The 27,606-nt window shown below is 39.2% G+C and overlaps 1 protein-coding gene across 6 annotated transcripts in view; it reads right to left on the bottom strand.

The window, feature by feature from the left end:
- IPCEF1 (interaction protein for cytohesin exchange factors 1) overlaps nucleotides 1-27,606 on the bottom strand; it is a 181,093-nt gene that overhangs the window by 128,779 nt on the left and 24,708 nt on the right. The window contains exon 3 of one of the 6 annotated variants that reach the window (XM_053222067.1): nucleotides 13,677-13,797. The exons of the other annotated variants lie outside the window; for them this stretch is intronic. The gene's annotated coding sequence lies outside the window, so the exon portion shown is untranslated. The remainder of the gene's footprint in view (nucleotides 1-13,676; nucleotides 13,798-27,606) is intronic. 6 annotated transcript variants of the gene reach the window in all.

Raw genomic sequence — 27,606 nt, 5'->3', positions numbered from 1 at the left:
CTGAAAATTATTCCAATTATGTCTTTGAAAATGAGTTCAAAATTGTTAAAATTACTACTTTCAATACTATATTAACCTCCACCAAGTGTTATTAGTTATTCTCACGATCTTCCTGGAGCAAAAAATGACATTGCTGCCAGTTTTTTTATTCGGTAAAAATTCAACTTCAAGATGCCACAAATATTTTTAAAACTTTGCTCAAGTTCAATCAGCCTAAGGTTCAATCTAACCTTTTTCTAATACATCCTGGGAAGCAATTTCTCTGCTTAAAAACAAAAACACAGCCAAAATTCATTACATTGGATCACACAAAATCAAATTACATAACCACTTGAAAATAAGTAGGGAGAAGGGATCTCCCAGAAACAATGATGAAGATAAAAATAGGCAACACTTACTGAACGCTGATTATTACTCAATTTGCGCAAGCATGTGCTAAATGCTGTATGATCGTTTCGTTTTCACAACAACCCCAATGAAGCTGGTCCTGGTTTTATTCCCATTTTACAGATGAAGACTTCTGCTCTGGCTGGTGTTTCCTGCTCACAGGTGGCTGCTGTGAGCCCCCAACCTCTGCCAGACCACCCCCCCCCCACACACACACCTGTTTCTGACCATTACTTTTTTTAAAAAAAATTTTTTTTAATGTTTATTTTTGAGAGAGAGAGAGACAGAGCGTGAGTCGAGGAGGGCCAGAGAGAGGGGGAGATACAGAATCGAAAGTTGTCAGCACAGAGTCCGACTTCGGCTGACAGACCGGGACATCATGACCTGAGCCAAAGTGGGACACTTAACTCACTGAGCCACCCAGGTGCCCCTGTTTCTGACCATTACTTTGACGAGGACTCTCCACAGTGATACATGCCTTCCTTTGGCCACAGCTCTCGCCCTTAGGAATCCACAGACACTCTAGAAGAGAGAGGGGGGCTACGGCGGGGCAAGAACGGGGAGGGTCAAGGCCAGAGCAACGCTTCCTGCCACGCGGCCAGACTGACCCATCTAGGCTTTTACCAGGGTTCCCAAGGCTCTCCCCGTCCAGCTCCTTTTGGGGACCCGGGCTTCAGTCACGTGTGTAATGTCTAAATCTCAACTGCGGAAAAGTTTACCCCTCTTCCCCAGGGCTTGGGACCCCGTGCGGTGCACCTGATTCAGCCCGAGTCCTTTCTGAAGCGGTCCAGCTGCTCACCCAGCGCTCTCTGCCTGCGGGAGGCCACCTGCTTTGACGCGCGTGCGCATTAGCAGTGGGCTGGCTGCAGCCTAACCTCGCAGATCTTGCTGGCCGACTCTCACCCGGACACGGTTCAAGATAGTGTTACTTTCAATAATTTGGAATAATTATAAACTATAACAAACAAATATGAATTATTCCAAATTATTAGCTACGCGTAGGAGGCAAAATGCATGACTCTCAAACTTATCCATGTTTGACCCTTGATGTACTGTGAGCTCTGTGATACATTTGATGACGATGAAGTCAAAGCACTGGGAACAAGAAAAGGACGAAGAGGAAATTGAAGGAAAGGAGGCCGCGGGGGTGAAGAATTTCAAGGGTGTATTATTGTAGGGACTTTGACCACCAGAAAGCGGCATGAGGCCGGGAAGGGAGCTGCCCCGGAAGGGGGACATAAAGAAGGCAGGAGAATTCTAAGAACAAAATTCACTTCTGAGTTTTGCCACTCCCTACTCTGCTTCTCCCAGAGGCCAAAATCACATCTTTTAACCTTAGTCCACCCCCAAAGTTCTGCCACCTTCCCTAGGCACTCCCCTGAGTAGAGACTCATCGGTGTCAACTTCCTCCAGGGAGGAAAATTCTTCTATACCTCTCTCTGACCAAACTGTGTGTGTATTCCACATAAAATGCTGTTTGCCTGGATATCAGTGTCCCGGGTTTTGGGCAAAGGCAATGAACACACTAAAGAGAAAGAGACTGACAGGAGCCGCCCACGCCCAACTTCCTGTGGTGGGAGGGAGGAGTAGCTGCAGAAGTAGCCTGCAGATGCTAAATGTTTATTACACAGTACATCTTTCCCCTTCTCTTCTCTTCCCTATTGGTCTAAAGTCACTACATTTCTAGCTGTTTGGTCCTTCTTGCCTAGAGCTGCCTCTTGATCATCACCATGGCTTGGTGAAACCCATAGTTGATATGCACGTCTGACAAGGGTGCCTTCTATTGAGTGTTGTTGGAAGGCACATTTTCAGGACCCGTGTTCAGCATGTCCTGACCACAAGGTTGGCTCTGCCAGTAATTACAGCATCTATTCCACTTCTTAGAAATAAAACTTTTGACACCAGAAAAAAAAAATTGTCTGCCTTGTTATAAACTTTAAAACGCAATAGAAAAGTTACTAAAAAACGAAAATCACCTATAATCTCAAAGCCCAGATACCCCCCATTCTTAATGTGTATTTCCTGCCCCATTTTCTTTCCATTCATTTGGAAAATTTATAATGCAACCAGAGGTATTCTGTACATATAGCTCTGTGTCTACAAGGCCTAATCGTAGAGCTCAGCATGGATGTGGATTACAGCTAATATTTGAGCTGCTTGACAACACATATTGAGAACCTTTAATCACAGCAGAGGCCGTGACATTCCACTAACTTTGTCAGGCATGTATAAGATTTTTAGGCAGCACCCTAATGAGCCGTAATGTTCTGAAGAGCATTCTTTTCTTATCTCAGTTGTTGAGCAGGAGATCCTAGGGTGCAGAATAATCTGAAAGTCCACATGTACCTTTTCAGTGTTTGAAAACCAGCACATAAAGCACAAAAGTGCCTTTGAGAACAAGATCAGTAACATTTTTAAGGCTCAATGGTCAGAGCAACCTCAAATATTTCATGGTTTAAAGGTGTTGTTTGCTTTTAGGGAAAGAGCCACATAAACAGCAGAATGCAAAGATTGTTTACCTCAAATTCACTGTTAAAGGAAAGCATAAGATTCAGGATCATCCGGCCCAATTTTAGAGAACCTTAAAATAATTTCCTTAAAAAAATTTAAGGACACATTAGAAAATATATTGGCGTGATATTTCACATACACCCCACCTTAACAATTTCTCAAGTTGTCCCTCAACTGTCTTTTTAGAATTGGTTTGTAGAAAACTTAATAATAACTCAAGCTAAATTTAAGCCAGCCGCTTAACTTTAACTTCCCAAACACTTCATGAGTTATTATATAATCAATTATATAATCTCAAATCAAGAGGACATTTTTATTTGTTGAGAATGTGCCAAGTTAATTCAACTGAAAAATGATGCAAACCCAAAAGAAAGCAAAAGAAGTGGAGAGTAGCCTTCCTTTAAAAAATGAAAAACTGTTAAGGGTCTCCTCTCCTTTCAATGGAGTACGAGCAACTCCTATTTAGATCACCAGCATCAACATTTCTCCTTTTCTCCTCTCTCCCTCCCTCCCTCCATTCTCTCTCTCTCTCTCCCTCTCTCTCTCTCTCTCTATCTCTCTCTCTCTCACACACACACACACACACACACAATATCAAAGGAATAAAGGACACCTGTATTTCTATTTGTTGGGGTACTTCACCCAGAAGCTCTCAGCAAATATCACAGAAAGGTTGTGACTCATCCATGACTTAAAATGCTGTCATCAATGGTTAGCCTCCTGAAACTCTGAATAGTCAGTCCCCAGCAAGTGCTTCATGAAGTTGGGTATGTGCTCTGTGCCCAACCACATGACAGTTCTGTGTGGGCAAAGGAAGAGCCTCGGGAAGGGCTGCTGAGTGCCTGGGCAGGATGGACGTCTCTGTACTTGTTGGTTTCACCTTGGACTCCAGAGCATACTTGTCTCCAAAGAAAGAGTTCTATGACTTAAAAAAAAAAACTCTTTAGAAATTGTGACTCTATATCCTTCCTCTAATTGATTTTATCTAACTTATTTTTCCAAAATTCAGACATTCTATGCCTAAATAATCTATAAGATCCATCATTGGATTAGTACACAGAAAATGAAAACCCATTTTTAGAATTGTTATAAACCATTTGAAGCTAACACGGACATATTACCACATCCAGTCCACCACCTCATCGCTCATTTTCTGAGCCCTTATGTACAAAGGAGGAAATTTTTCCCACTACTGTATATGGTGTTCACATCTCCTTCCAGAAGGAAAGGACAGATTCTCTCCATCTCCATTAAAAATAAAATGCAGGTTTGGCCTCTTTGTGGATAAAGACCAAAAAAGAGGAAATTTTAGGTTAAATCATTATGCTAAGAGGATTCTCACTTATTCTGAATCTCTGAACATTTTTATTTTCAATTTATTTGAATGTAGGCATTGAGAGAAATGGATTTTTTTTCTTTAACAAACAAGCAAAGTAGATACATCCCATCCAAAATATATTCAAACAAATAAACACTGTACTTCCCGTGGGCTTTGAAGAAGCAGACATTTCATGTACCTTAGCAATTTATTCTGCTTTTTGATGAAATCAACAGACACTCCCCTTCCATAGGTAATACAATTATAATTATCATATTCAAAAACAATAGCTTTTATCGTTGCCAGCCAGGAGTGTTAAACCCTAGCTGACTTTGGGGAAGTTACCTTGGTACTTGAACCCTGAAAAGAAGAGCTACAGACCAACTATTCTAAACCCAAAGTAAATTTCTTTGTTACACTTAACTCTACATTTAACTGGCTTGTAATCAGTAAATCTATAAAATAAGTTAACTCAGCCACTTTCCAAAGCATATATTTTACAGCCAGTTACCTTGAGGCATTTGCCAGAAAGTTATATTAATCAGTTAAAATATTCCATGTGTGCTATACTGCGTTTTATAGTTGAAATGAGCGCACGGTCCTATCAGGTTTAAATTTTCCATCATAAAAATCACTGTAGTCATATTGTGGTCCATGTGTCTGTGGCCTTAAATACCCTTGTATCTATGAATGGAAACAGATCCCAAACTGTTCCAAGTAGGCTTTTCTCATGCTGCTCTTAGGCTGGTATGTTCTGAGGTATTTGTCTTATTGGAACCTACGGTAAGATTATTCTGCAATTGGGAATGGAGTCTTTCCAGAAGAGAGTATACATTCCCAGTGTCAAAATACTTGGAAAGATTTGGACTCTGAGACATGGTAAGAAAATGTCCCTCTTCTTTTCTGTCTTGGCCTTGCTCTCGTGAGCCTATACCCTAAGGAATCTTACTAGAGGACTCTATGGAGGTGCTATAAAGACAGCTGCAGCCTCATGGAGGCAGTCTTTTGAGTGGGCTGAGAGAGAGGAAAGTGAAAAAACTCTCATGAGGGTGAGCTGTGGCCTACCAGTGCTGAGAGCAGGCATTTCTAGAGATGGACATACTCGTTTTGTAGTTAATGGGATATACTTATGTTGCTCATACTCTCTTCCATGTATAGTTATTACTAGTAGTTCAAGTATGGTGATAACTTCCAGGAACACTCAACTTCCCACTGGCCAATTCCCCTGGCATGGTGACATGCTGGCTTATGGCCAGAGGTCATATTACAGTATAAACAAGTCCCATGTCTCCCTGTGTCTATGGAAGGTGGAGACAAATAAGGCTTCTAATGCACAGAACCAGAAACAAGTTTATGGGAATTCTTCCAAATTGTAAAGCTCATAGTTGAAAGAAACATAAGACAGAAATCCTAAAATTTACATTCCCAGTAATCAACTGGGAAGCCAGAGGTTTTCTAAATAATCAGTCAAAAACAAAAAAACAAAAACAAAACAGAACAATTCTGATCAACTCATGCTAGATGACAGACTGGATTTTCTATGTTCTACGTTCTATTTTCTATGTTCTCTAGACAAAATGTCTTTACAAAATCATTATATGAAGAAGCAGCCAAATATCCCACAGCCAAAAATGTAGGAGAATGTGTTTTAAGATATGTCAGATAGGTAATTTTAAAATTATCTTATTTTTCTGAATAATATGTTGCTTTTGGTATTTTGTCATCTTTTGAAAATCTGAAATTTATTCTCATTTCTGTCTGTCTCTTAAGTATTAAGTTTCTCACAATTCTCTCTTTGTAATTTTGTATTATTTCTCCCACAGAAGACTCTCCAAGTTGTATGCGATTCAGGCCCCACACAGTCTGGCTCCACCCCGGCAATCCGATTCCTCACAGGAGAGCTTGGTCTCAGATGGACTCTGGCAAATGACGAGGTGGTGGTGGAGGAGGTTGGGGAGGGGCCTGGAAGCTGTACCCACATTTGGGTAGTCATCTCCTTAGAGGGTATATAGATGCCATCGTGGTCGTCAGAGATTTGTGATGTCCTCCAAGGAGCATGAGAATTTCAGGCACAAGATTTGAGGCTGTCTCTGATCCAGGCATCCCTCCAACCTTGAAATATTAGCATTGTATGTTGTGTTGTTAAACGTGCCTGCAGGTTTCTTGTTCTCCAAGCTGGGGAAGCATTTGGTTAATCTGCAGCATAGAAGATCTGCATTCCCCTGCTTGCCAAGAGCCTTAAATCCAGCTGGCTGGTTCTCAATCCATGTCAAACACTCAGGTACAATAAGCAGCACTTATATAATATGCCTAAAGGCATATCCATTACTCTATATCCCAGAGTTATTTACTACTCAAAGTGCTGAGGCTTTAAGAGGTCTGTGATTCCTTAAAATGGTAGGCAGAATTTAATAATGTGTGTCTGTTTTTGTAGCTCTCATCAGACTCTCAAATTGGTCTGTGACATGTAAAAATGAATAATCTGCATTTCAAGAATAAGTACCTCCAAGGGGGTGGTACCAAAAAAAAGTAATAATGATACCTTATACCTCCAAAATGGTGTTAAAAACTATACTAGATTTAAAAATTTTTTTTCTGTTTTAGAGAGAGAGAGAGAGAGCATGTGAGTGAGTGGGGGAGAGGGGCAGAGGGAGAGAGAGAGAGAGACAAAGAGAGAGAGAATCTCAAGCAGGCCCCATGCCCAGCAAGGAGCCCAATGAGAGGCTCGATCCCACAACTCTGGGATCATGACCTGAACAGAAATCAAGAGGTGGACGCTCAACCAACTGGGCCACTCAGGCACCCCTACACTAGATATTTTTCTTTTTTTTTAATTTTTTTTTAACGTGTATTTATTTTTGAGACAGAGAGAGACAGAGCATGAACGGGGGAGGGGCAGAGAGAGAGGGAGACACAGAATCGGAAGCAGGCTCCAGGCTCTGAGCCATCAGCCCAGAGCCCGACGCGGGGCTCGAACTCACGGACCGCGAGATCGTGACCTGAGCCGAAGTCGGACGCTTAACCGACTGAGCCACCCAGGCGCCCCTACACTAGATATTTTTCAATCCATTTCTATATTAAGCTGGGCCAGCAGAAACATATGTCATTGATTTACACTGAGAAATGATAAGAGACAGCCCAAAGAAATAAAGGAAGCTTTTAAAAGTACTATTAATTTCATTACACACTGTATCATCACTATGGGCTGAATTGAGTTCCCCTCAAAATTCATAGTTTAAAGCTCTAAGCCCCCAGTATGAAGATGTTTTGAGATGGGCCTTTCAGAGGTAATTGGGTCACAAGCATGTAGACCTCATCATGGGCTTAGTCCTCTTAGAGAAGAACAGACAAGAGAGCACACTCTCTCCTCCCTAGGAAGACAGAGCAGCAAGATGGCCATCTGCAAGCTGGATAGAGAGGTGTCACCAGAACCTGACCGTCTGGGCACCCTGATCTAGGACGTCCCACCTCCAGAACTGTGAGAAATAAATGTCTGTTGTTTAGGCGATTTCGTCTATGGTTTTTCGCTATAGCCACTCAAGCTGACTATGACAGTCATTATGAGACAAGGTCTATGGAAGAAATTTCTCTCTAGTTTCAGTAGCCAGAAAGTGGGGCATCTCATTTTATTTTACAGGAGATGTGATCGTGAGTCTATAACTAATTGTCTCTTACCCTTTGAATTGCTTATCATGGAACTTAGAATCAATATGTCATTGTGCTCTAGTACAAACATCTAGAGCCTTCCCACATACACTTTCCCACATTAACTTCCCTGGGAGACACCTCTTACTTTTCACACAAACTTTTCTTCTTTCTTTCTCATCCACTTACTGGTAATCGTATTCTATTTTTGCTGTATGCATTTATGGAAGTTGCCTCAAATCCTTTAACAAACAAGGCAGATTATAAGGAAGAATATGATTGAATAAATGAATGAAGACATTTCCATTTGGGAAGTAAAAAAAAACCCAAATGCTCATTACTGCATTTGGAATTATATACAAATATTTACTTGAAGAGACTTAATTTATCTCAGTCATGCTCATGAACCTATGAAAAGGATTGATGTAGTCCAGGGGTTTTTATCTTAGGGCTTGTAGACCCTCCAGAGGATCCGTGGACAGAATTCAGGGAGTCTATACGCTTAGATGGGGAAACTGATCTTCATTTTCACTGATCCCTCAGTGAAATTTAACATTTCCTTCAAATATAAATATTGGCAACAAACCACGGAAGTATTAGCAGTATCTGTGAATTTGTTTCCTGTAGAAATCCCAGGTGTCCCCATCTCCCATGTGGGTTGTTGCAGCTCTCTGAAAATATCACTTACACTCATCATCACCTTCAAATGTCACTAGACTTGCTGTTAGATCACGTTAATTAATGCATCGGTAAAGAAACACATATTATTACTATATCACAATTTTTTTGTAATCATATTTTTATATATTTGGTTTCCTTGTAACTCTTTGTATTTTGCTTCATACATTTAAATACAGTACTCTGAGAAGGGGTCCATAGGCCTCCTAAGACGACCAAGGGTGTCCAGGGTATAAAAGAATTTAAAACCGACAAACACAAACTGTATTTAGGTAGCATCTTTACAGAATGTGTGCAGATACCTCACTGAGATCTGTGCCATAATTAGGGAATGCTGGTTTCCCTTGATTGGAAAACAGCGACATCATGTTTTCAGTAAAAGGGAATAGTAGAAGTTGCCTGGGTCTTCCTATTCCCTTGACAAGATAAGGTCAGAGTCAGCCCCCTTTTTTTTAGGTCTGCACTTGCAACTTCTGAAAAAACATTTAACAGCTCTGTGAAACTTTGGGTCAGCATTTCAGTTGCTAAGAGAGAAAAAAAACAATTGATTTAACATTTAAAACCTCTACTAAGAAGCAGTACCTTTGACTCAATCATGTAAAGACTCATTATCTATTTTGCAAATTACCTGAGGCCCTTCCTTTCATTTTTTTTCCTCCCTTGCACGTCAACCTTCTTTTGAATTTTTACCAGACACCTTGGCACTTTTAGCACAATTGGAATAGGGCAAGAATAAGGAAGTAAAACAAAAGGCTGTCAGTAGGATTACTTAACACACACTTCGGAATTATTTTTAGTTACTGTTGTGACATTCACAATGAGGTACAAAGAAGTATGCGTGTCTGTGTGGGTTTGTTGAAGGGAAGGGTATACATGTAGTAAGACCACCCCCAAAAGGCCATGGGCAAAGGCCTTTGCCCCCACTTCCCATGTCCACGGATCTAAGATCATTAAGGGATTATGGACCAATTAGGGAAATTCCCCCTCCCCACCACACTGCAACTCCATCAGGAACCCAGAGTAAGGAGGTATGGTGGATCTGGGGGACAGTGGAGTTTCTTCCTCTCTCTTCTGGGCCATCAGAAGGATATTATCCATGGGCCACCTGCCCTATTCCAGTGAAAGATGTAGTTGGAAATTGGAGTTTATAAATAAATAAGGCACCCGATTATCTAAAATCCTCTGAGTATACATCACTTTGTGTAACTGATCAGTTTTTCAGACAGCTGACTTCCTATCCTTTCCAGCAACACCTTTTTCATGTTAGTTATCTTAGACAACTGAATGTATTATAAATGTACTGTATACCCCCTACAAACTTGGAAAAGTAGCCTGAAATTAGCTTAATCTTATACTAATGACTCCGGGTCAACACTGAAAACATCTGCTTTCTTACATGAGCATATTACAAGGGTAATTTCCTTATCATTTCCAGGATCTATACAGGGGTCTTTGACCATTATCTGAACTGATGCTGAGATCTTTGCATTCTTGAAGCTGCTTCTTCTATTTTTGTCTAATGCTTTCTTGTCAGACATTACTTTTACCCTCAAAGTAGATTTGGAAACCAGATACGCTATAATGAATAGATAGAGGGCTTGAGCATTTTGAATTGAATAAAAAGTACAATACATGAGATGTGTTTGTTGTTTATGACATCTATTTGAGTATTCACAGAGTTTCACTTATTTGCTGATTCCTTGATGAGAGCTAGATGTGTGAGATTGTAGCGTAACTTCCAAATAAGTGAGATTCAATACTACTTGCTTTTCTGTGAAAATCACCCAGAGAGGTCTCATTGTTCCAGATACGAACTCAAAACAAAGCTTATCCTGGTTTCTGACTGACAGCAAGCTTCTGTTGTTGAGTTAGCATCCTGAATTCAGTAACTGAAATATTTACAGACCTTGACAACCCAAACCACCAGGTCCCAGTGTCTGAAATCTCTGAGTCATATACACATTTTCACAGAGGCAGCAAAACCAACTGTTCCCACTTCCTCTTTCACCTGAGCCTTTATTTGTCTCACTTAGTTGTAACCACACAATGTGCTGGAAATGCTGTGGACATATATTGAGATCCTGCTTCTGCCTCCAACTAGCTACGGAGCTTTGTGGAAACCAGTTTTTCTCAAGTCGCAGTGTTTTCATCTGTAAAGTGAATCTAATATAACTTGGGACCCACGGTGCTTGTGAGGATGAAACGACATAATTTCCAAACATTTACCCAGGTAGTGTCAGGCATTTAAGTATATGCGTAGGCATTATTTGTTTCCTATCCTTTGCCATGTTCCTTTACTTTCCCGTTTATTGACTTTGTGGCGCCCAGATAGATAGATGGCCTTCAAAATACATAGTTCTTATCTTCAGTAACTCTTCCTGAGTCTCCATCAGATTTTGAATACAGCTGTATGAGAGCGCTTTTCACAGTGTCTTATGAACATGTGCATGATCGCGCCTGTCAGCCCTCAGACCAGGAGTTTCTAGAAGGGAGGGTTGGCATCCCATGCACCATTGTATTCCCAACTCTTAGCCCATTACCTAGGACATCTGCAAACATTTAATAGATAAGTAAAAGCATGAATCACTATTTAGATATCTTGACTAAAAGTTTGCATATATTAGGAGATTCCTAATCTGGTATTATAAAATTTGGATCAGAAGCCAGAGGTCCTGAAAAACGGGAAGTGAAGATGACCAAATCCATAGACGTGACCTGCCCATGGCTGTCCACTGACCTCCTACCACCACACCTGGTTCATAACATTAACCTGGGAAATCTCCAACCATGTCTTCAATTTAGGAAAGGAAACAAATCTTCATCTGCGTTTCTAGACAGTCAGTCTGTTATGCCTAAAATAGTCTGTCTATTTTAAATCATAGGAAAATAAGTGAGAAGGCTGGTGCCTCCGGCTGTCCACTCGGCTCTCTCTACATCAATATTTATTCAGCCAGGTGTCTTTCTTAGGAAAGGAAAAAAAAAGCTGCAGCTCAACAGCCTGGTTCATCACACTTGCCTTGCAGTTTAGACCTCCCTTCTCCTTCAACCCCGTGGTAATTTTCTCCTGTGCATTCCTCGCCAGGAATGTTTCCATTTCCATGATAATCACTAGGCTCGCCTATCTTTATGCTTCTCTCTAAATTTCTGCCTTCTGCCTCTTTCTGCGAGTGTCCATCCTATATATACTTATCAGAATAATCTTTCACAAAAATGACATCTCACTGGTTTAAAAAAATCAATAACAGTTCTCTACCTCTAGCTTTCCTTTGCAACCAATGAAATCACCCCCAGCTTCCTCCTTCCCCCTTGTGAAGGACTCTTATGGTCTACCCGACTCTTGTGATCTAATTCTAGGAAACTCTCCATGGAAGTAAAATTAGCCCCATCAGTGCTTGTTTTCTCATATTTTATAATATTTTAGTATATACTGTATCTTTATTGAGAGCCCCCTTCCTCACCTTCTCAATTCCTTAAAATCCCTTCAATTCCTTAAAACCATAACATTTTAGAGTAAAAAAATAAAAGGCCTTCAGTTACTGTCCAACAGTGCAGCGCAATCCCCCCCTTTTTTTATTTTGCAGTCAAGAAACTAACACCCAAAGATGGTTTGTGACATCCATCTGTCAGAAAGCTCTCAGGATCAACACACCAAACTTTATCAGCTCTTCTGAGGAAAGCACTTACATGGCAAGAAAGAGGCAGGGGGGATGAATACTATGGGACACCCACCAGCTCTACTCTAAGCACTTTCACATGTGCTTATGTGATCTTCACAATGAACCCATTTTATGTGAGACAAATCTGAAGCTCGGAAAGGTCAAACAGTGAGGGGAGGAAGATGATGGTAGAGTAGGCTCATCTCACCCCAAGAACACAAGGTAACTTTCACATCATCCTAAAGACCCCGGAAATTGACCTGCAGACTGACAGAACAAGCTCCGCAACTAACAGGAGAGAAGAGGCCACATCAGAGAAGGGAGGGAGTGTGGATACATGGTTTAGGGGAAAAATGGATTGCAGGTGCTGTGGAGGGGAGGGAGCCATGATCATGAGGAAGGGCACGAGAGAGAGAGAAAGAGAGAGTGAGAGAAGGACACAGGGAAATGTACAAGGAAAACATTTCCTCAAAGCCATTGGCTTAGAAAATGAGACAGACTAAATTTCATGAGTTCTTGCAATCAGTGAGGCTTAAAGCCTGGAGTTTTAAAGGTCAGGAGGCTTGGTTGGCATACAGCCCAGAAGGCACTGCACTGCTGGAGAGAGGCCAGGCAAAAAACCCAGGGGCAGACAGCATGGAAAGGGCAGATCTGAAGAAGGCCTGGGTACACAGGAGGAGAATATTCACTCTTCTCCAAGTATGTCCCTAAGAAGCAATGTTTGTGAAGGTGACTTTCTGGGAACAAAGGAAATAGATGGCACCATTTCTCTTTCTGGCCCCTCAGTGTAAACACAGACCCACCTCCAAGAAGCAGTACAGCACCAACCCTGGCTGCCTAACTTGCTTACACCATGCCCAAGCCCCCTGTACTCTGGTAGGACTGCCCTCCTCAGACAAGCTGGCTTCAGTCCGAGTGCAGCAGGCTTCTCCCCCATAAGACCAGCACAAACCTCTGCCTACACCACATATCCCAACCAGAGAGTTCTGCAGGGCCTCAGTTCTGGTGGAGTTGCTATCAGGTCTCATTTCACAAGCAGCCCACAGCACACCTAATTAAAACTCACCACATTCAGGTCAGGGACCAAACACTGCCCTCAGCAGGCAAAGAGAGCCTCTGCAGACAACTGGCCTGAAGGGGAGAGGAGCCAAAACACAATAGCAGAGTGCATGTAGCGCACACCAGAGATACTCCCTGAAGCACCAAGCCCTGGGAACTACTTGACCTCTTCTTCATAAGGCCATTACTTTCCGGAGCAGGAGAGATAATTGGCTTTTCTAACACACAGTAGAAGGTAGAGACTTAGACAAAATGTCAAGATGGAGCAATTTATCCCAAATGAAAGAACAAGATAAGGCCATTGTCAGAGACCTAAGCAAAACAAATATAAATAACATGCCTGATGGAGAACTTAAAGCAATAATCATAAGAATACTCACTGGGCTTGAGAAAAGAATAGAAGACATCAATGAGACCCTTACCACAGTGATAGAAGAGTTAAAAGAGATTCAGTCAACGATGGAGGATGCAATAAACAAGACTGGAAGCATGCTTGATGCAATGAACAGTAGGCTGGATAAAGCAGAGGAATGAATTTGTGACCTAGAAGACAAAATAATGAAAAATAATGATGCTGAACAAAAGAGAGAAAGAAGAATTATGCGACACAAGAATAGACTTAGGGAACTCAGTGACTCCATCAAACATAATGACATTCGTATTACAGGAATCCCAGAAGAGGAGAGAGTAAAGGGGGAAGAATATTTATTTCAAGAAATAATAGCAAAAAGCTTCCCTAATCTGGAGGAGGAAACAGATATCCAGATCCATGAGGCACAGAGAACACCCATCAAAATCAACAAAGCAGCCCAACACCAAGTCATATTGCAAGTAAATTTGCAAAATTTAATGATAAAAAAAAATTCTTAAAAGCAGAAAGACAAAAGAAGTCCTTAACTTATAAGGGAAAAGCCATAAGACTAGCTGGAGATTTCTCAACAGAAACTTGACAAACCAGAAGGGAGTGGCATGATATATTCAAAGTGCTAAAGGGGAAAAAGCTGCAACCAAGAATACTCTATCCAACAAGGCTATCATTCAGAATAGAAGGAGAGATAAAGAGTTTTCCAGACAAATAAAAACTAAAGGAGTTCATGACCACTAAACCAGACCTGCAAGAAATATTAAAGGGGACTCTTTTGTTTTGGTTTGGTTTTTTGTTTTGTTTTGTTTTGTTTTTAAAGGGAACTCTTTGAATGCAAGGGAGAGACCAAAAATGACAAAGACAAAAAAAAGAGAAAATTTCCAGAAGCAATGACAAAACAAGTAAGAAAATGGCACTAAATACCTATCAATAATTACTTTGAATGTAATTGAACTAAATGCTCCAGTCAAAAGACTTAGGTTCAGAATAAATTGAAAACAATGCCCATCAATATGCTGCCTACAAGAGATTCATTTTAGACGTAAAGACACTTGCAGATTGAAAGTGAGGGCAGGAGCACCTGGTGGTTCAGTTAAGCAATCAGCTCTTGATTTTGGCTCAGGTCATGGTCTCTCAATTAGTGAGATCAAGTCCCACATCTGGCTCTGTGCTAAAGTGGTAGGATGGAGATACGTCTATCATTCAAGTGGATGTCAAAAGAAATCCTGAGTAGCAATACTTAGATTAGACAAACTAGACTTCAAAACAAAGACTGTACAAAGAGAGTAAGAAGGGCATTATATTATCATAAAGGAGACAACTCAACAAGAAGATCTAACAATTGTAAATATTTATGCACATAAAATGAGAACACCAAAATACATTAAAAAAGTAATAACAAACATAAAGGAACTAATTGTTAATAAAACAATAGTAGTAGGGAACGTTAACATCCCAATCACAACAATAGAATAATGAAATAATAAAGATTAGAGCAGAGTTAAATGATATAAAAACTAAAATAAACTATCGAACAGATCAATGAAACCAGAGATTGTTCTTTGAAAAAAAACTAATAAAATTGATAAACCTCTGGCCAGATTTATCAAAAAGAAAATAGAAAGGACCAAAATAAATAAAATCACCAATGCAAAAGGAAAAATAACAACCAACGCCACAGAAATACAAACAATTATAAAAGTATATTATAAAAAGTTATGTGCCAACAAATTAGACGACATGGAAGAAATGGATAAATTCCTACAAACATGTAAACATATAAACTATATGCTCAAAATCACTCATCATCAGGGAAATACAAATCAATATTATAAGATATCACCTCGCACCTGTCAGAATGGCTAAAATCAACAATACAAGAAACAACAGGTGTTGGCAAGGACGTAGAGAAAGGGGAACCCTCTTGCACTGGGAATGGGAATGCAAACTCATACAGCCACTGTGGAAAACAGTATAGGAGTTTCCTCAAAAAGTTAAAAATATAACTATCCTAAGGTCCAGCAATTTTATATGTCCATCAACTGATGAATGGAGAAGGAAGATGTGTATATATATATATATATATATATACCCATGTGTATATATACCACATCTTCCTTCTCCATTCATCAGTTGATGGACGTGTAAAATATAGATATAGATAATATATACATGATAGATATAGATAATATATATACCTATATATACATATAGACCATATATAACATGCAAAATATATAGAGAGATGTGGTAAATATACATATGTGTGTATGTACAGACACACACACTCACACACACACACACACACACAGGGATATTACTCAGCCATCAAAAAGAATGAAATCTTTCCACTGGCAAGATGGATGGAGGTAGAGTGCATTATGCTAAGCAAAATAAGTCAGTCAGAGAAAGACAAACACCAGGGCGCCTGGGTGGCTCAGTTGGTTAAGTGCCTGACTCGGTTTCAGCTCAAGTCATGATCTCATGATTCACGGGTTGGAGTCCCTCGTGGGGCTCTGTGCTGACAGTGCAGGGCCTGCTTAGGATTCTCTCCCTCTCTGTCCCTCTCTCTCTCTCTAAGGAAATAAATAAGCATTTTTAAAAAGAGAGAAAGACAAATACCACATGATTTCACTCATGTGGAATTTAAGAAACAAAACAAATGAACAAAGAAAAATAAAGACCAAAAAAAAAGACTCTTAAATATAATTAACAAACTGGTTGCCAGAGGAGAGGTGGCTGGGGGCATGGGTGAAGTAGGTAAAGGGGATTAGGAGTACACTTATTGTGAGGAGCACTGAATCATGTGTAGAACTATTGAATCACTTCATCGTACACCTGAAATTAATATAACACTGTATGCTAATTGTACTTGAATTTAAACAAAAGAAGTAAGGATGGTGATTGTGGAAAGAAGTAAGAACAGAGTGAGAAGGGGCCAAATATATGATAAATGTGCTTTATTCCTTTGTGAAAAAAATAATTTTTTTGAGAGAGAGAGAAAGAGAGAGAGTATGCACACGTGTGAGCCAGGGAGGGACAGAGGGAGAAAGAGAGAATCCCAAGTGGGCTCCACCCTCTGCACAGAGCCCATCGCAGGGCTTGATCCTATGACCCTGGGATCACGACCTGAGCTGAAATCAAGAGGCAGGTGCTCAACCAACCGAGCCACCCAGGCACCCCTCCTTTCTGAAATATATTAATGATTGTCCAAAATCTAAAATGTTACCACTTAATTCATTTTTTAAAAAACTGAACCAGAAATCAGCCTCACACTTCATATTAAATTCAGGTTTCCTGAGAAAAGACAGCAAAAGAATTATAAATACACCGGCCATATTGCAATACAGAGGATGGTAATGTGCACTTTTAATTTCTACATTATCCAGAAGGCTGTAATATTTTGAATGTTTTAATGTGTTGTCAGTCTTACAGGATGAGAATTCTTCTGAGCTTAAGATTAGTTGTGATATATGCAACCCAGGAACATAGGCCATTAAAAATGGGTGATACAGGGGCGCCTGGGTGGCTCAGTTGGTTAAGCATCCGACTTCAGTCAGGTCATGATCTCACGGTTTGTGAGTTCAAGCCCCGCGTCAGGCTCTGTGCTGATAGCTCAGAGCCTGGAGCCTGCTTTGGATTCTGTGTCTCGCTCTCTCTCTCTGCCCCTCCCCTGCTCACACTCTGTCTCTCTCTGCCTCAAAAATAAATAAAACATTAAAAAAAATTTTTTAAAAAATGGGTGATACAGTCCTTCATGGCTCTAATTTTAGAAGTGTAAACATATACATTTATTTTTTTTAAATAAGGAAATCCCTTACAAGTATGTCAAACCATCTTAGATGAAGAAAGTTTTGTAAAGGGACATATGGGGAAGAAGATTAATGCATGCTAAAACATACTGTCTCTTCCAAGTGGTATGATTTTCAAAAAGAATAACTAACATTTATTAAATATTATGTATCTAAGGTTCTCTTCCTATTTTCCAAAAATCTGTCAAGTAACCATCCCTCAGCTCTCTGACTCCATCAAAATACCCAGAACTCCGAGCTCTTATTGATACCAAAATTTTGTATTTATTGGTGTGTTCTATGGAAAACAGTATGGAGGTTCCTCATAAAATTAAAAATACACCTACCTTATGATTCAGTAATCCTACACTGGGTATTTATCTGAGTGGAATGAGACATTAACTAGAAAAGATTTCTGTACCACTATGTTCATTGCAACATTATTTACAATAGCCAAGACCTAAGTGTCCATTGATTGATGAATGGATAAAGAAAATATGGTGCACACACATGCACACACATTCATGTGCGTGCGCGCGCGCGCACACACACACACACACACACAAATGGAATATTAGCCAATCATAAAAAAGAAGAAAATCCTGTCATATATGACAACAAAAATAGGCTTCAAAGGCATTTTGCTAAGTGAAATTAAGTAAGACACAGAAAGACAAATACAATATGATCTCATTTATGTATGTAATCTTTAAAAAGGAACAAAAACAAAAACCAAAACCAAGCTCACAGATAAGGAGAACAGGTGGGTGGTTGCCAGAGCTGGTGGGGGGAGGTGTGGCAAGATGGGTGAAAGTGGTCAAAAGATAACAAACTTCCATTTATACTATGAATAAGTTCTTGGAATGTGATGTACAGCATGGTGACCATAAGTAATAATCCTGTACTGAATATTTGACAGTTGCTAAGAGAGTAGATCTTAAAAGGTTTCATCACAAGAAAAAAAATTTGTAACTCTGCGTGGTGATAAATGTTAGCCAGATTTACTGCGGAGATCGTTTTGCAATATATATACCAAATCATTATGTTATACACCTGAAACTAATACACTATTATGTCCATTATACGCCAGTATTAAAAATGAAGATAAAAAATCGACCACCTTTAGAATTTTTATTTTAATCTTTCGCTACCAGTTTATGGGTCTTCCTTGAATGCATTGAAAATATGATGAAGCTGCTGACCCTCTCCTGGAAAATGCAAAATAAAAACAATACAAGATTAATGTCTGCTTCCCCTCCCTACACTGTGTGTTGACAGGAATCATATTTGTTTTGCTTCATCAGTTAATCCCCATTACGTAACAGGAGCTCAGGACATGTGCCTAATGACTTCTTGACTGACAGAAGAAAACAACAGTTTTCAATTGATCCTTCCTTCTTCCATCTCTCACTCAGCCATCTCACCTTCTGTGTCCCAGAGGAGTGAGGACCATTCTTTATTCTTGCTGCCTTTCTTGTCCTATATGAAGACCAATCCCTACACCATGTTTGGGGGCCACCCCCTCCCAGTCCTTCAAAGAAAGCACATTTATCGCCCCTTCTATCTCTTGTATCTTCAGAGAATCCCTTTCTCCTTTCTTTCCTCTCAGTGCACAACAATTTTTAAATCCCTCCTACCTCTAAAAAAAAATCCCTCCTGCGAAAGCCTTACTCTTAGTCACTGCTTGTTTTTTAACCTCCACTCAAGGTGCTTGAGAGAAATTTCCTTTTACCGCTCTAGTTCTCACCAGGCACTTGGTTCTCAAACCCTGCAAGTGAACCTCAGGCACAGCTGTATCAGAATACTCACATCAAAACTGGCAGGCATTTTTTTTGCTGCGTTCAGCGGGCACTTTTCAACTTTCTTGCTCACCTTTCTTACTAACCTCCCCACAGCACAGGATCCTGTCTCAATATTTTCCTCTCTTGGCTCTCAGGACTCCCACTCTTCTTTCTACCTCCCTGTCATCTCTCCTCAGACTCCTTATTCTCCCTTGTCTCCTCTCATCTCTTAAATATTGGTGTTCCCGAGGGCCCTGTTCATGTGCTTTCCTTCTCATATTACATTTTTATTTAACTGTCACCAATGCCAATGGATTACAAATCCGTATTTCAAGCTAGAGTCACATTCCGAGCTCCTCAGATGTCTATTAGATTGCCCATTGGCACCCCACATTTCCAAGTACTATAGTTTCCTAAATGTGCAAAACAAGGAATTTACCATCTTTCTTTTTTTTTAATTTTTAACGTTTTATTTTATTTTTTGAGAGACAAGGAAAGACAGTACAATCAGAGGAGCGGCAGAGAGAGAGGGAGACCCAGAATCCAAAGCAGACTCCAGGCTCCGAGCTGTCAGCACAGAGCCTGATGTGAGGCTTGAACCCATGAGTGCAAAATCATGACCTGGGCCAAAGCTGGACCCAGGTACCCCAAACTTATCATCTTTCTTTTAAAAATGTGCTCTCCATCTTCACCTTGATGAATGGCACTACCCATCTCCTCTGTCCTCCAGTCTAATATCTACTTATATTCTCTATTTTCACATTATCAATAAATGAAGTACTGTATTAACTTATAAATATAAAAAATAACTTACTATTCAACTACATCGTGAAAAATTATATCTAAAGTATTTTTAAGTTATATTTTTATTTACTTTATGACAACAAATCAATGCTACACATATGTCTTAGAGAACCTAAGAAATAGATGGAAAGTATTTCTAATTAATGCTACATAAATTAGGCTTCCAAGATGTTTTAAGGGGCTTGAGAAGTCAATTCTAGTGAACACTTGAAACGTTTTCCTTTGTTATTTGTCTATACTATTGTATCAATTAAGCAAAGATATTTTTAGTTCACTCTAGTACCTGTTAGCCCTATCTTTGTTCCAATGAATAAGGCTTTTCTGAATTATTATTTAAGCAAATACATTCCAAAATGATGTGTAACTGGACCCACGCACATATAAAAGAGGCAGAAAGCCCTAAGGAGCTGAAACTTCGTCTTCTGTTCCTGTTTCTGACTCGGCTCCACAGATGGGCCTCTGCCATGTCACCCTGACATTTCCTCTGACTTTAAGAAGGAAGCTTACCTCACTCCGTGGCTTATAATCATGTCACTTACACTTGAGTTCTCTTTCTAGTTGACCTGATTTTATTTTTATCATAAAAACATATAGATGCAGAAACTGAGCAGAGTCAAGGGAACCTGCTTAAGGTGATGACGGCAGAAAAATTAAAATCAGACATTATGATCCTGTGCCCAACAGATCTTCCAAAAGAATGCCCAGCAGACTGGAAAGGTGAATGAGATGCTAGGATATATGTAAGTTTGATCCAAACAGTAGAAATGAAGGAATATACAAATATACATATCTGTATATTACCAACTAAGATACTAAGGACAAACCAATTACAGATCAAAACTATCTACCTGGAAAACATTTCCATATCTCACTTTCTTAAACCTCTTCTTTCTCTCATGTTTCTTTCCTAGGATCCTAAGAATTCTTTGACCCCTCCCCACAGTAAAAGAACACTCAGAAATACAATCACTGTTGTGGTTCTAACCGAGTTCTCCACACACACGGGTCATCTCACTAGCTGATCTCACGTCTTGACATGAAAAATACAACATTCTGAAAAAGTTCTCAGTTTTGTAAAACACAAACTGAGATAACATCAGGACCATGAAAGAAGTCCTTGAAAATACCTTTTCTCTCTAACAGTCTCAGGGATAAACTCTCATACAAGTGGGTTCCTTTTCCTTCAAGGCCCCATCTACTTTGTAATTATACCTATATTAGCACAATTATTTCATTAGCATCTGTCTCCACATCGGACTGAAAGCCTCCGGAGAACAGGTGGAGTGAATGTTTTTGCTTGCCCTTGTACCCTAAGCACTCAATTGTCTTTGTGTTCAACAAATATTTGTAGGGCACCTCTGTGGGACACAGGACAAATCATTCATGTGTGTATGACATTTACATAGGGAGAGAGAGGGCCCACAAAAAGTACAAAGTACTAGAAAGTTGGAGATCTTTTAAATACCACAAAGCCAAGGGATTTCTCTAATAATAGCTTTTTGTTAACATGAATAAGATGAATTACAAGTAGCCCAGATCCCTAGTGCAGAGATCAATGGGAAGATCTTTACTTCAAACATGGTTATAATATAAGGCATAAGGCAGAGTGAAGAAAAAGGGTCAGAGGCTTAAGTTAATCTTCTTTGTGGCAAGGATTGCAGATGGCAATGGCTGGTATCCACCGCACTGATGGTGACAGTGTCCTAAGTCTCGTATTTTCTCTCTCAGTGCTGTGGATCTACACCAAGCTCAGGAGCTAATAATCCAGGCCCACCAGGGCCTCTGTATGTAGCCATGGAATGTCTGTCTTCATATAGGGAACACAGAGTCAAGCTAAAGTCTTTAACATAAATATTTGTTGGGAAGGTAAAGAAAATCAAGACACAGAAGCATAGAATCAAGATTAAATGTGTAAATTCTTAACTCGCACTTCAGGTAGCACTCAGTAAAATACTGGTTGGGTTGACCCGATGTTGGACCCTCCTGCTTCAAGGGAAGCACCACCCATTGGCTCTTTGGCAGGTCCCTTCCTTCTTTTTCAGATGCCTCCACATTTGGACAAGAATTGTGACCTCAGTCAAGTAAAACAACAGATTGTTAAGTGACACAAAGGTGTCTCTAGAGGAAGAAAGAAATAATGTTGTAAGTATATATTTGCATTTCAGACACTTGGGTACAAACACAATCCTCTCTTCCCCCAACTCACCCTCTGTGAAAATTCCTGCATGATCTCTAACAAAATAATTTTTTTCTTTAAGAAGCTACATTTTATTCATTTTTTTAAAGTAATCTCTACACCCAACGTGGGGTCAAACTCACAACCCTGAGATCAAGAGTCACATGCTCTACTGACTGCACCAGCCAGGTGCCCTGCTACACTTTATTTCAAAATAATTTTTATTTTATTAAAATGAGGGTAGAAAAACAAATAATCCAGTGAAGAAATGAGCAGAAGACATGAATAGACACTTTTCCAAAGAAGACATCCAGATGGCAAACAGATATGTGAAAAGATGCTCAATGTCGCTCCTCATCAGGGAAATACAAATCAAAACCACACTCAGATATCACCTCACGCCAGTCAGAGTGGCCAAAATGAACAAATCAGGAGACTATAGATGCTGGCGAGGATGTGGAGAAACGGGAACCCTCTCGCACTGCTGGTGGGAATGCAAACTGGTGCAGCTGCTCTGGAAAACAGTGTGGAGGTTCCTCAAAAAATTAAAAATAGACATACCCTATGACCCAGCAGTAGCACTGCTAGGAATTTACCCAAGGGATACAGGAGTACTGATGCATAGGGGCACTTGTACCCCAATGTTTATAGCAGCACTCTCAACAATAGCCAAATTGTGGAAAGAGCTTAAATGTCCACCAACTGATGAATGGATAAAGAAGATGTGGTTTATATATACAATGGAATACTACTTGGCAATGAGAAAGAATGAAATCTGGCCATTTGCAGCAACATGGATGGAACTGGAGGGTATTATGCTAAGTGAAATAAGTCAGTCAGAGAAAGACCGATATCATATGTTTTCACTCATATGTGGATCTTGAGAAACTTAACAGAAGACCATGGGGGAGGGGAAGGGGAAAAAAAGTTACAGAGAGGGAGGGAGGCAAACCATAAGAGACTCTTCAATACTGAGAACAAACTGAGGGTTGATGGGAGGTTGGGGGAGAGGGGGAAGTGGGTGATGGGCACTGAGGAGGGCACTCGTTGGGATGAGCACTGGATGTTGTATGGAAACCAACTTGACAATAAATTATATTAAAAAATAAAATTAAATAAATAAATAAATAAATAAAATGAGGGTGGCTTACATGTCAAAAGTGACATGTTTATTGGCTTTCAAATAAAATTCTACTTTATCATCTTTTTGAAAGAGTAAGGATGACCCCGAATATTTTCAGAAGACATGTATGTATATAATCAAATATACATCTTCTAACCCTACAGCTAAGACGAATTCTACTTGCCAACAAGATCAAGAGAGGGGAGAACTATGAGGGGTATAATAATGTGTTGGTGGATAATTACTATAAATTCCTCCATACATGAATCACCATTTTCAAAAACTAGGACACATTTAAATATTAATACAAAACCATATTGGAGATACATTTGATATTTCAGAATGAACTTTGGATTTAATAATGTGTCTACTCATAATTATAAGGAAGATCTAATAAAAAATAGACCATATCTGATTTATTTTTTTATAACCCTGGAGCTAAATATACTGTTTTCCAATTAAGTATGTCAAATAAGTAAAAAAATGATACTGCCACAACTTGGAAATGTCAGAAGGTAGCATTTCATTTAAGAGATGCATATGTGGTACAGTAATGTAATACTAACAAAAAGATAAAATAATATTTTCTGTGTATAGTATACCACATGTAAGGGCAGAGGGAGGAAGACACAGAATCTAAAGTAGGCTCCAGGCTCTGAGCTGTCAGCACAGAGCCTGATGCAGGGCTCGAACCCACAAACCATGAGATCATAACCTGAGCCAAAGTCAGACACTCAACCGACTGAGCCACGCAGGTGCCCCAAAGAATATTATAAACAAGCATCCTACATGCACACAAACACAAAATGCCTTTAAAATATCTGCTATATATAAAACACAAAATATATCCCAAGAATACTCGTTTGTTTTCACTTTTAAAAACCAATCAATATAATTCCGCACACTGACAAAAGAGAAGAATCATACAACGTAGTCGATTCATAAAAAACATTTGACAAAATTCAGCACTCCTTCACAATAAAATACTGTCAGCAAATTAATAATAGAGGAATTTCTTCAATATGAAAAATGACATACATAAAAAGCTACAGTTAATACCATACTTAACGGTGAAAGGCTGACCACTTACCAATTACGATCAAGAACAACACCAGGATATTCACTCTTACCATTTCTATTCAGAATTGTTCTGGTAGGTTTAGTCAGTATAATAATGCAGGATGCATAAACAGAAAGTATAAATCTTAAAAAAGAAGAAATAAAAAGAAATAAAACTGCCTCCATTCACAAACAGCATGGTTGTATACACAGAAAAATCCAAAGAAATCTACAAGACAACTCTTCTATAACTAATTGAATTAGCAAGGCCTCAGGAAACATAGCCAACATACAAAAACAATAGTATTTCTATGTAACAGTAATGAAAAATGGAAAATTATATTTAAAAAATAATACTCTTCATAAAGCACCAAAAAGCAAAAAAAAAAAAGGATAAATATAGCAAAACATATCTAACTCTTCTACACTAAAAACTACAAAACATGGCTAAGAATGGGGCACCTGGGTAGCTCAGTAGGTTAAGAGTCTGATTTTGGCTCAGGTCATGATCTCACAGTTTATGGGTTCAAATCCCGCATTGGTCTCTGTGCTGACAGCTCGAGCCTACTTCAGATTCTGTGTCCCCCTCCCTCTTAACCCTTTCCCCACACTCTCTCTCCCTCTCTCTTAAAATAAGTAAATATTCAAAACATGGCTAAGAAAAACTAAAAGACATCTATAATAAAGCTATGGCAATTGAGAGAGCATGATACTGGTGTAAGGATATACACATTGACCATGGGACAGAAAAGGGGGCTGAGAAATAGAGACACTTTTGTAGTCAATCAATTTTCAACAGAAGCACCAGAGCAAATCAATGCAGAAAGAAAAGCCATTTCATTAATACTCCCGGAACAAGTGGATATCTTTATAAAAAAATTAACTTTGGTTCGTACCTCATAGACCTAAATATAAATGTTAGCACTGTAAAGTTTGCAGAAGAAAATACAAAGAAGTATTTTCAAAATCTTGAGGTAGGCCAAGATTTCTTATCCAGGATGCAGAAAGTATAAAAGAAAATATTAAAAATGTCTGCTCATTAAAGTTGACACTAATAAAATAAGCAAGCTACGAATGAGAGGAAGTATTCACAAAATGTCTATCAGGCAAAGGACCCATATCAAGAATATATGAAGAATTTTTCCAACTCATTAATACAATGACATATAGACCAATTAAAACTGCGCAATGGCTTGAATGGACACTTCACAAAAGATCTACAAATGGCCAAGAAGCACATGGACTAGTGCTCAACTTACTGAATCATTAGGAAAACGCCTCAAACCTGGAAGAGAAACAAGCCATAAGACAACAACTAATGACAATTGAAAGATGTTGGCAAGATGGGAAACAACCAGAACTCTCAGACGTTACTGATGAGTGTGTAAAAAGCTACAACATTCTTTTGAAATATTTGGCAGTTTCGTCATAAAGCTAAGCACAACAGAACCCTATGATCACCAACTCTACTCTTTAGTATTTACTCAAGAGAAAGGAAAGCATACATCTGCACCAAGATTTGTATGAACATTCACAGTGACTTTATTATAATAAAGTCTCCAGCTGGAAACAACCCCAATGTCCAAAAACAGGAAAAGAAGTAAACAAATTGCAATATATTTATATGATACAATAGGCAGCAAGAAACAGAAATGAACTATTACTGACACATGCAACAGCATAAATTAATCTCGCACATATCATGCTGAACAAAAGAAGCCAGATCCATGAGTACATGCAGGTGATGCCATTGATTGATATGAAGTTCTGGAACAGACAAAACTAATTAGAACAATGTGGCTGGAGAGACAAGAGAGGTGGGATTTACTGTAATCGAGCAAGAAGAGAAATATTCCATATCTTGGTAACGGTGTGAGTTACATGGATATGTGCATTTGTTGAAACTTCTGGAACTACAGGGGCGCCTGGGTGGCTTAGTCGGTTAAGCGTCCAACTTTAGCTCAGGTCATGATCTCAGTGTTCATGAGTTCGAGTCCTGTGTTGGACTATGTGCTGACAGCTCAGAGCCCGGAGCCTGCTTCGGATTCTGTGTCTCCTTCTCTCTCTCTGCTCCTACCCTTCTTGTGCTCTCTCTCTATATATATATATCTCTCTCAGAAATAATAAATGAATAAACTTAAAAAAAAATAACTCCAAGAACTAACTATAACACTTACTAGTTGTGCATTTCCCTATATGGAGACTACACTCCAATAAAATAATTTAAAGCACAGAAGGTAATTAGACAATATTATTTTGATGAAGTGAAAATTAAACGTGAAAACAAATAAAGCAATAAAATAGAGCAAATTCATTTCACTTTCTCCCCTTGAGAAGTATAAGCTCCAGGCTGTGGATAAGACTGAGACAGAAGGCATATTTCCATCTGACTAGAATCACAGTGTGCTTCTAGTTTTAAAGATACATATTTTCCATGAAACATGCTCCTGATGTAAATAGTTAGCCCCTCACATTTGGCCCATAAACCAAAGCTATCCTCATCATCCAAAACCTGCAAGGATAACCAGGATCAGTCACAACACTAGATGTGTTAGTAGAACTAGGTATTTCTGTCTCCAACAGGATGCCTTCCAGGAAGACGGTCAGGGTAAGTCTGAATACATATGATTTTTACCTTACGTGCTGACTTGAGAACCTAATTAGAATAAGCTATGATTTCACAGTAATTGTTCCTATGTAAGTTGGTAAGTAATATAAATGCAGATTAAGACTATAGATTCATAATTCTATGAATTCATAGATCATGAAGATAGATTCAAATGCATAACTGAATTCCTATCATATGATTCTTACTGTTCTGGTTATAATTAATTGTACTGATTGTACTTGAAGTACATTAAAAATTCTCCCTAATCCTTTCTTTTCCCTCCCCCTACCAAAAAACATGAACTATTTATAAAACTTTCAGAGTCTCTCCAGTTGGTTTTACTTATCTGAACTCATAAGCCATGCATGGTAAATTTCAGACCTATAATTTGTGGCTTCCTGCTTCCAAGATTACTCCAGAGCCGTTCTCATGTGACTGTTTTTCTAGTTAAATATTTACACATATTCACAGGGTACACAGGCAGTTCATATTTGACATGATTTAACAGCATCTACATCTGTTTCTCATCAGAACATGACTGGAAAATGTGCCTACTAAACATTTTTTTAATACAGTTGTCCAAAACATTGTTTCTACTCTCATCTTGAGACATTTCTACGTAAAGAAAACAAGATAAAATGGCCCT

Source organism: Acinonyx jubatus, chromosome B2 (assembly GCF_027475565.1).
Source record: "Acinonyx jubatus isolate Ajub_Pintada_27869175 chromosome B2, VMU_Ajub_asm_v1.0, whole genome shotgun sequence".
In the NCBI taxonomy this organism is placed as follows: domain Eukaryota; kingdom Metazoa; phylum Chordata; class Mammalia; order Carnivora; family Felidae; genus Acinonyx; species Acinonyx jubatus.
This window is presented reverse-complemented; position numbering and strand designations above follow the sequence as displayed.